The sequence below is a fragment of the Erinaceus europaeus genome, chromosome 6, assembly GCF_950295315.1.
Source record: "Erinaceus europaeus chromosome 6, mEriEur2.1, whole genome shotgun sequence".
In the NCBI taxonomy this organism is placed as follows: Eukaryota; Metazoa; Chordata; class Mammalia; order Eulipotyphla; family Erinaceidae; genus Erinaceus; species Erinaceus europaeus.
The window spans coordinates 73066574-73075847 of NC_080167.1; positions in this window are offsets into that span (position 1 = coordinate 73066574).

Below are 9274 nucleotides of genomic sequence, written 5' to 3' on the forward strand. Positions count from 1 at the left end.
CGCAGAGCCGACCTCACCTGGCCGCAGAGCTGACCTCACCTGGTTGCAGAGGTGGATATGCATTCCAGGTAATTGTGGTAGAGATCTGGTGAGTGTCATGGAGGGTGGTGGTGGTTCACTGTAGTGTTGGGATCCGTCAGAAACGTCCACCTGCTTCCTACTGCTCGGAGCAGTGAGGGATAAATGCCCAGGAGGGGTCACCGGGTCAGGGCAGGTCTGGGCTTCCCAAACTGAAGGGACCACCTTGCTGCCCACTTGGAAGAAGGTGAGGTTGCCTCAATGAGTGGGTCTCTGACTGACGAAACTCAGCATGCCGCACTGTGATCAGGCTGCTGTGAAAGCCAACGGGGTCTCATTTCCATGAAGCACGACCTGGCCAGTGCCAATAACACTGAGGACTGACCTTTCTTTTGATGTAGATCACATTCCCTCTTAATACATAAACTGTTTGCTCTAGAAATGCAAGTATTAAGTTTCCAAGCAAAAAAAGAAAGAAAGAAAATGTATCACTTGATTTTTTTTAAGTTTTGTCTGACTTAATTCCTATAAAAGGTTTGCCAAGCACTTTATGTAGTTTTCCCAACAATTAGGTTCATTTGCATAGGAAACATTAAAATTAAGTGGGTAGCTTATTTGAAAATGGATGTTTCCACTTCATACCTCATCGAACAGCTGGCGAAGACGAGGAAGGACTGCTGGCTTCAGGTGTGAGCTAACCAACTCAGCTCACAGCTACTGTTTCCACAGAATCATCTGCAGGTCAGTCCTGCCTCCTCCCTGTGCTCCAGAGTGAGCAGTCTGGCACCAAGGTCGCAATCCCTCCTGAGCTTTGAAAAAATCCCTGGGGTTGGGTGGTTTTGCTGGAGTTTCTGACTTACTGCCAATGTAAGAACAATCTTGCGATGGCCGGATTAAACTAAACATCTGCGTTGAAGCTGCTGCCGTTGCTTCCCTTCAAACAAAAGCCTTAGTGACAACTAGCAACTGACATTAATAAAGGGGTTTCTATTTCTGATAGTAATAAATGCAGGTTAAGCGCATGTGGCACAAAATGCATGGACCAGCATGAGGACCCCAGTTCGAGCCCCCGGCTCCCCACCTGCAGGGGAGTCGCTTCACAAGTGGTGAAGCAGGTCTGCAGGTGTCTGTCTTTCTCTCCTCCTCTCTGTCTTCCCCTCCTCTGTCCATTTCTCTCTGTCCTATCCAATAACGACAACAGCAATAACAATGGCCACAACAGTGATAAACAACAAGGGCAACAAATGGGGGGGGGGGAATAGCCTACAGGAGCAGTGGATTCGTAGTGCAGGCACCGAGCCCCAGCAATAACCTTGGAGGGAAAGAAAGAGAGAAAAGAAAGAAGAGAAAAGAAAGAAAGAATGAAAGAAAGGGAGTTGGGCAGTAGTGCAGCGGGTTAAGCACAGGTGGGGTGAAGCACAAGGACCGGCAAAAGAATCTGGGTTTGAGCCCCCGGCTCCCCACCTGTAGGGGCGTCGCTTCACAGGCGGTGAAGCAGGTCTGCAGGTGTCTGTCTTTCTCTCCCCCTCTCTGTCTTCCCCTCCTCTCTCCATTTCTTTGTCCTGTCCAACAACAATGACATCAACAACAATAATAATAACTACAACAACAAGGGCAACAAAAGGGAAAATAATTTTAAAAAATTTAAAAAAGAAAGAAAGAAGGAGAAAAAGAAAGAGAAAGAGAGAAAGAAAGGAAGAAGGAAGGAAGGAAGGAAGAAAGAAAAGAAAGGAAGGAAGGAAGGAAGGAAGAAAGAGAAAGGAAAGAAAGGAAGGAAGAAACCCCTTTATTAATATCAGTTGCTAGTTGTCACTAAGGCTTTTGTTTGAAGGGAAGCAACGGCAGCAGCTTCAACGCAGATGTTTAGTTTAATCCGGCCATCGCAAGATTGTTCTTACATTTGCAGTAAGTCAGAAACTCCAGCAAAACACAGTTACAGTGGGCATATGGGCAAGAGGTGGCAGGGCTGATGTTTAGTTCTAACACTGAGGACCTTCTTCCGCCACTCAGGGCATGGAGAGGAAGAAGATTCTCCACAGAAGCAACACCAGATAAGCACCCGTCTGCCCCCAGCAAGCAGCTTGGAGGACCCAGCAATGAAAAGCCGTTTAGCCATCAAAGCACAAGCAAGACACAAACAAAGCCAGGGACAAAACAGTGGTCCTTTCTATCCAGTGACATCGCCGGTGCCCGGCAGAGGAGGCCCAGCCCTGACGGTGCTTCAGGGTCTGAGCAAAAGTGTAACTAGCCCTTGAAAACTCAGTTTCTGGGGCCAGAGAACTAGCCACCTGTGGAGCGCGCCTGCTTTGCGGTGCTAACAGAGCAGATCGGGGCCCCCACCCCACTATGGGGAGCTGTGGACGTCCCATCTCTGAGAAAAGTCAGCCCAGAGTGGTGAGGCCCCTGCAATGATCCAAAAAAGTGCTTTTCTAGAATAAAACACATCACCTGTCAACAAACTGATCAAAAGAAGCCATAGATGCTCACCCCCAGCACAAGGAAAGCACTCCCCGAGCACAGACGGGAAAGGACCCACTGGCTTTGACCAGCAGCTCATGGGCACAGCCTCGAAGCTGGACCCTGCCCAGGGCCCCCGGCCCACAGACATAGCTCAGAGCACCAGACGCCCAAGTGCGGCTCAGAGCTGTGTCACCAAGACTGGGACCCTCAGCTTCCTTCCTGCTCCTCAGCCGTGGTTTTGTGATGTCACTGGCAGCTGTCTGCTAGCAAGCAAGGGACTGGAACACTTCATGATCTGGGCTGTGAAAACTCTGGAGTGTTAAGGAATCGGTGGTGTTTCGATGATCGCTGTTACAGCCTGTTTGGGCACCCCACATAATTGAGTTCACCAACACCCCATGTGGACTCAGTTAGGTTCTGGTGAGGAACAGGTTGTTGAGACACCCGCAGTCAGTTCGGTTCCCGGCTCTTGGGCCTTCGACTCAGATTGCTATAAATACACGCCGCTGTGTGCACTGCCGAAGACTGTATTCCAGTGTTTGCTCATAAAATGTGATTTGAAATGCATGTAGATGATACAGCCTTTTGGGAAAGGAAGTTATTATCTGTTATAAGAGCACTTGCTGAGTTAGCAACGCAGACGCGAGGTCCCAGACGGGAAATTAGTAAAAAGAAAGCAAATGTCTCAAGGGAGGGGTGGGTCCAGCAATGTGGCAAAGCAAAGCCAGGTGTGCTGCCAATACCTTCCCCAGGCAGGGTCCGGCCTGCTGTCAGAGGGCCCTGGGGTCAGTAGGCCCCAGACTGGGAAAGCGGACGGACGGCCAGCCGCTAACTGCCACCGTCCTGGGCCCCTGCAGCAGGAAGCCCACTCCTTAGGCTCCACTGGCCTTGGAGTCTGGAGGAAGCTGACTGCAGGTCTGTCTCCAGGTTGCCAGCCTTCTGTTTCCAAGGTTCCGCAAGGCCCCTGCACAGTAGGCTAGAAAGGGGCTTTGAGCCCACAGAGAGCAGGCCCGCAGGGAGCCGTGCACTTCAGTACTGGCTTCTGTTAAACATTAGCTTCCTTAAACAAAGCCCTCGGGAAGGCCTCCTCCCCCACATCTGGGCTGCTTTCTCCCTGGAAGCCCTCAGCAGGGCCCTGTGAGACCCCAGGCCATGAGACCCCCCCCCCCGGCCGCCCTGAGTCTCAACAGGGCCCTGTGAGACCCCAGGCAGCGAGACCCCAGGCTGTGAGACCCCAGGCCGCCCCGAGTCCTCAGCAGGGCCCTGTGAGACCCCAGGCCATGAGACCCCAGGCCGTGAGACCCCAGGCCGTGAGACCCCAGGCCATGAGACCCCCCGGCCGCCCTGAGTCTCAGCAGGGCCCTGTGAGACCCCAGGCCGTGAGATCCCAGGCCGCCCCGAATCTCCACAGGGCCCTGTGAGACCCCAGACCATGAGACCCCAGGCCGTGAGACCCCAGGCCATGAGACCTCAGGCCGTGAGACCCCAGGCCGTGAGACCCCAGGCCGTGAGACCCCAGGCCGCCCCGAATCTCCGCAGGGCCCTGTGAGACCCCAAGCCATGAGACCCCAGGCCGCCCTGAGTTTCCGCAGGGCCCTGTGAGACCCCAGGCCGTGAGACCCCAGGCCACCCCGAATCTCAGCAGGGTCCTGTGAGACCCCAGGCCATGAGACCCCAGGCCACCCCAAGTCCTCAGCAGGGCCCTGTGAGACCCCAGGCCATGAGACCCCAGGCCGCCCTGAGTTTCTGCAGGGCCCTGTGAGACCCCAGGCCGTGAGACCCCAGGCCGCCCTGAGTCCTCAGCAGGGTCCTGTGAGACCCCAGGCCATGAGACCCCAGGCCGCCCTGAGTCCTCAGCAGGGCCCTGTGAGACCCCAGGCCATGAGACCCCAGGCCTCCCCAAGTCCTCAGCAGGGCCCTGTGAGACCCCAGGCCATGAGACCCCAGGCCGCCCCAAGTCCTCAGCAGGGCCCTGTGAGACCCCAGGCCATGAGACCCCAGGGCACCCCGAGTCTCAGCAGGGCCCTGTGAGACCACAGGCCATGAGACCCCAGGCCATGAGACCCCAGGCCGCCCCGAGTCTCAGCAGGGCCCTGTGAGACCCCAGGCCGCCCCGAGTCTCAGCAGGGTCCTGTGAGACCCCAGGCCATGAGACCCCAGGCCACCCCAAGTCCTCAGCAGGGTTCTGTGAGACCCCAGGCCGTGAGACCCCAGGCTGCCCCAAGTCCTCAGCAGGGCCCTGTGAGACCCCAGGCCATGAGACCCCAGGCCATGAGACCCCAGGCTGCCCTGCCCCGAGTCTCAGCAGGGTCCTGTGAGACCCCAGGCCATGAGACCCCAGGCCGCCCCGAGTCTCAGCAGGGCCAAGGCTGGTCGTCCCCTCAGCCTGCGGCCTTGGTGCCCTTGCAGGGCTGCCAATGTTCCCGGCATTTCTGGTGAGGAAAATGTAGTTTCACCTTGTTTCTTGTCCGGCCTTCCGTGGATGTTGTCTTTCCTTCACGTCTGAACTAACACCATGTGCATGCAAACAAGAGAGGATGCCTAGACTCTCCAGAGAGGCTGTAGGCATTGATTTGAATGGCTCCTTGATCTCCAGCAACTCACCTGAGCTTGACTTCCAAATCCAGGATCCTTCTGAGACCCAAGGCGCATGGGCCAGAAGCAGCCAGGGACGTAGGTGTGCTCAGTGCAAGCACAAGCCTTCTGAGGGGGAAGGTTTCTCTGCCCCACTAGGGACAGACAGACACAGGCTGGGGGTGGATCCACCTGTCCACGTCCACATCCAGCAGGGAAGCAGTTACAGAAGCCAGAACTCCACTTTCTGCTCCCCAAAGACGACTTTGATCCACACTCCCAGAGGGGGAGAAGTGACAGGAGGAAAGGATCAGAGGGCTCCTGAGCTCCGGCCCCAGCAGCACCCAGAGAGAAGGGGGGGAGAAGGGGAGCAACATACGCATGTAGCAGTCGGGTTGTGTGTGGCTCGGAGGAGGAGAGAGGACTGGACCTGTGAGAAAAGGAGGCTGGTGTGCACAGACGCAGACGGTTGTAGAGACGGCCCATGTCTGCTGCCTTGGGAGAACCATGGTGGTTTGCAGTGGAGGGACTGGGATTCAGAGCTCTGGTACTGGGAACAGCGTGGGATCATACTCCTGCTGACATGTAATTTTTTTCTTGTTTTTCTTTTTGTTTTTACCAGAGCACTGCTCAGCTCTGGCTTTATGATGGTGTGAGGGATTGAATCTGGGACCTTGGAGCCTCAGGCATTAAGAGTCTGTTTGCACACCATTATGCTCTCTCTCCCACCCTTTGACATGTAATTTTGTAAATCAGTATTAAATCAGTAGTATATTAAAAAGAAAAGACAGCAGCTTTGGGCTGCTCTTGGCTTTCAGCACAGTGCCGCAGATCAGGCAGCAAGTTTCCCTCGAGGGTTTGATCTCCAGCCTCAGGACTGTAGCTGAGGAGCGTGAGACCTATGGGTGGTAAGGAAACACTTGGTCCTACCTCAAACCCACAAAAATTCCAGAAGGAAGACAGCACCAGACCCAGGACAGCAGAACCTGACCTTGAGGTCCAGCAGGTCTGCTTCATTCCCTGCGTCTGCCTAATAACAGGAGTCCCCCAAGAACGGAGCCTTCCCGCCAGTCTTGCCCTAAATAGACGTGAGGACAACAGTCACCATGTTAATAGGAGTCAGGCCTGGAATCCACTCAGGTCATCTCTAGGGGCTGAGAAGGGCTGGATGCTGGGAGCTCTCTCACCATCTCTGGCTGCATCCAGCCCCTAACAGAGGCCCCATGGGCTCTGGGTTGAAGCTCTCAGTCATGGGTTCCCATCCAGGCTCTGGCCGGAGAGTCAGTAGTTTGGGCAGCTGACTGCCCCAGCTCCCCTGCCTCCCCATGACAGCCATGTGGAACCAGCTAGTGAAATGTTGACCAAATAGGTCTGGAGACAGCCTAATGGTTATGCAAGCAACTTTCAAACCTGGGGCTCTGAGCTCCCAGGTTCAGTCCCCAGCACCACCATCAGCCAGAGGTGAGAAGGGCTCTGTGGGGGGGAGGGGGGAGGGGGGGGAAGAGTGAAGGGAAAGGGAGAAACCTGGCCACATAGGAATCCTAAAATGGCCAGTTGTAGGCTATGGAAGAAGCAGGCATTTCAGAACTCTGTGTATGACTTGACCCCTTACAGGGCTAACACTGCCTGTTTCTCCTTGGGGATGCCCTGGTTCCTCGTATCCACTTACTCTCCCATTTAAAGACTATGATCTGCTTATGTGGTTCTGCAGAACAATTTAAATGCCCTTTAGAAATCTTACTGAGAAGGCATCAGGTCTACATATACTTAAGGGAGAACAGACACTTTTTTTTTTCCTCCAGGGTTATTTCTGGGCTCGGTGCCTGCACCATGAATCCACCGCTCCTGGAGGCCATCCTTTCCCCCCTTTGTTGTCCTTGTTGTTGTAGCCTCGTTGTGGTTATTATTATTGCCATTGTTGATGTTGTTCATTGTTGGATAGGACAGAGAGAAATGGAGAGAGGAGGGGAAGACAGAGAGGGAAGAGAAAGACAGACACCTGCAGACCTGCTTCACCACCCATGAAGCTACTCCCCTGCAGGTGGGGAGCCGGGGGCTCGAACCGGGATCCTTACGCTGGTCCTTGCGCTTTGTGCCACATGCGCTTAACCCACTGCGCCACCGCCCAGCCTCCGAACAGACACTTTTATGACAGATTTCTCAGCCGTGAGCTTGGCTACGGCTCTCTCTCCATTCTCTTAGTCTTGTGAGTGCTGAGTGCAATTGTGCGAGTCCCATGCAGACAGCTCGCACAGACCTTGTTTGGTGCGTGCTGGGGGCGCTCTTGGGGGCGCTCTGTCTCCCTTTAGCTGTCCCCTCAGCCTTCCTGGCCCCAGGAGACCTGTGGGGGACACCAGCAGAGTCATGTGTCCCAACTCCCAGGAGTGTTAGAAAAAGGAAGCAAAGGCAGCAGAGAGCCGGAGAGGCTGTGACCCATGGTCCCTTCTCAAGTCACTGCCGGGGCTCTGCTTCTGCAGGAAGCTTCTCCAGAGAGAGGGAGGAAGACAGAGACAGGGGAGCTAGAGAGACGTCACGGCCCGGGCCTGGGCTGGGGCTCAGCGAGGCAGGCACCTTCCCAGGTTTCCTGCGGCCCTATCTATCCCCAGCTCCTGCCTGGCCTGCAATGACCCTCCAAGTTGCAGCCAGCGTGCCCAGCCCTGCCCTCTGCCCTCACTGGGTTCTGGCCATCCTGTTGGCCCCCCTTCATCCTGCCCCCCTCTTTCCCATCATTAAACTATGAGAGAAGGGTTTCTTACGATTTGCAGTTTTTATTCTGCTACGTAGCGGATTATGTCATCTGCAGTTGTGATGTTTATGATTTCCTTTCTGACCTCACGACTTTCTGGCCATTTTGTGACATGGTTTATACTCCGAGGCTGTGTGGGCTGGTGTTTCATCTGCACATTAAAGGAATGGCTTTTCTCTCTCTTCTAAAATATATTTTAATTAATTGTGGAAGGGGAAGAGAAGGGAGAGAAAGACAGACAACTGCAAAGCAGCCTCTCATGAAGCACCCCACAGACACACACACACAGGTGTGGGCTGGGGGCTTAAACCTGGGTCCTTGCACGCTGTAGCATGGTGCTTACCCAGCCGCAGGAAGGACTTTTCTTTTTTATTTTTATTTTTTTTATTTAAGAAAGGATTAATTAACAAAACCATAGGGTAGGAGGGGTACAACTCCACACAATTCCCACCACCCAATCTCCATATCCCACCCCCTCCCCCGATAGCTTTCCCATTCTCTATCCCTCTGGGAGCATGGACCCAGGGTCATTGTGGGTTGCAGAAGGTAGAAGGTCTGGCTTCTGTAATTGCTTCCCCGCTGAACATGGGCATTGACTGGTCGGTCCATACTCCCAGTCTGCCTCTCTCTTTCCCTAGTAGGGTGGGTCTCTGGGGAAGCTGAGCTCCAGGACATATTGGTGGGGTCTTCAATCCAGGGAAGTCTGGCCGGCATCCTGATGACACCTGGAACCTGGTGACTGAAAAGAGAGTTAACATACAAAGCCAAACAAATTGTTGAGCAATCATGGACCCAAAGCTTGGAAAAGTGGAGAGGAAGTATTAGGGAGGTACTCACTGCAAACTCTAGTGTACTTCTGCTTTCTTACTTTGGTGCCATACTCCAAACTCAGTCAATTTCTGCTTTGCGTTTCTACTTCTTCTTCTTTTTTTTTTTTACATGCATAACATTCCCCAGATTCCCATTTAACAATACAACCCCCACTATTTCATTCATCATTTTTCATGGACCTGTATTCTCCCCACCCACCCACCCACCCCAGAGTCTTTTACTTTGGTGTAATACTCCAATTCCATTTCAGGTTCGACTTGTGTTTTCTTTTCTAATCTTGTTTTTCAACTTCAGCCTGAGAGTGAGATCATCCCGTATTCATCCTTCTGTTTCTGACTTATTTCACTCAACATGATTTTTTCAAGGTCCATCCAAGATCGGCTGAAAACGGTGAAGTCACCATTTTTTACAGCTGAGTAGTATTCCATTGTGTATATATACCACAACTTGCTCTGCCACTCATCTGTTGTTGGACACCTGGGTTGCTTCCAGGTTTTGGCTATTACAAATTGTGCTGCCAAGAACATATGTGTACACAGATCTTTTTGGATCGATGTGTTGGGTTCCTTAGGATATATCCCCAGGAGGGGAATTGCAGGGTCCAAGCACATTTTTTAGGAGAATAGAAAAAATGCTACAAATGTT